Genomic DNA, 691 nt, shown 5'->3' with positions numbered 1-691 from the left:
GTGTGGTACAGTCTGCAGAGGGAGATGTGCACTAGTGTGGTACAGTCTGCAGAGGGAGATGTGCACTGGGGTGTGGTACAGTCTGCAGAGGGAGATGTGCACTGGGGTGTGGTACAGTCTGCAGAGGGAGATGTGCACTAGTGTGGTACAGTCTGCAGAGGGAGATGTGCACTGGGGTGTGGTACCGTCTGCAGAGGGAGATGTGCACTGGGGTGTGGTACAGTCTGCAGAGGGAGATGTGCACTGGGGTGTGGTACAGTCTGCAGAGGGAGATGTGCACTAGTGTGGTACAGTCTGCAGAGGGAGATGTGCACTGGGGTGTGGTACAGTCTGCAGAGGGAGATGTGCACTGGGGTGTGGTATAGTCTGCAGAGGGAGATGTGCACTAGTGTGGTACAGTCTGCAGAGGGAGATGTGCACTGGGGTGTGGTATAGTCTGCAGAGGGAGATGTGCACTAGTGTGGTACAGTCTGCAGAGGGAGATGTGCACTGGGGTGTGGTACAGTCTGCAGAGGGAGATGTGCACTGGGGTGTGGTATAGTCTGCAGAGGGAGATGTGCACTAGTGTGGTACAGTCTGCAGAGGGAGATGTGTACTGGGATGTGGTACAGTCTGCAGAGGGAGATGTGCACTGGGGTGTGGTACCATCTGCAGAGGGAGATGTGCACTAGTGTGGGACAGTCTGCAGAGG

This window comes from Tupaia chinensis, unplaced genomic scaffold (genome assembly GCF_000334495.1).
Source record: "Tupaia chinensis unplaced genomic scaffold, TupChi_1.0 Scaffold139513_1, whole genome shotgun sequence".
In the NCBI taxonomy this organism is placed as follows: Eukaryota; Metazoa; Chordata; class Mammalia; order Scandentia; family Tupaiidae; genus Tupaia; species Tupaia belangeri.
Note: the sequence above shows the minus strand (reverse complement) of the source record.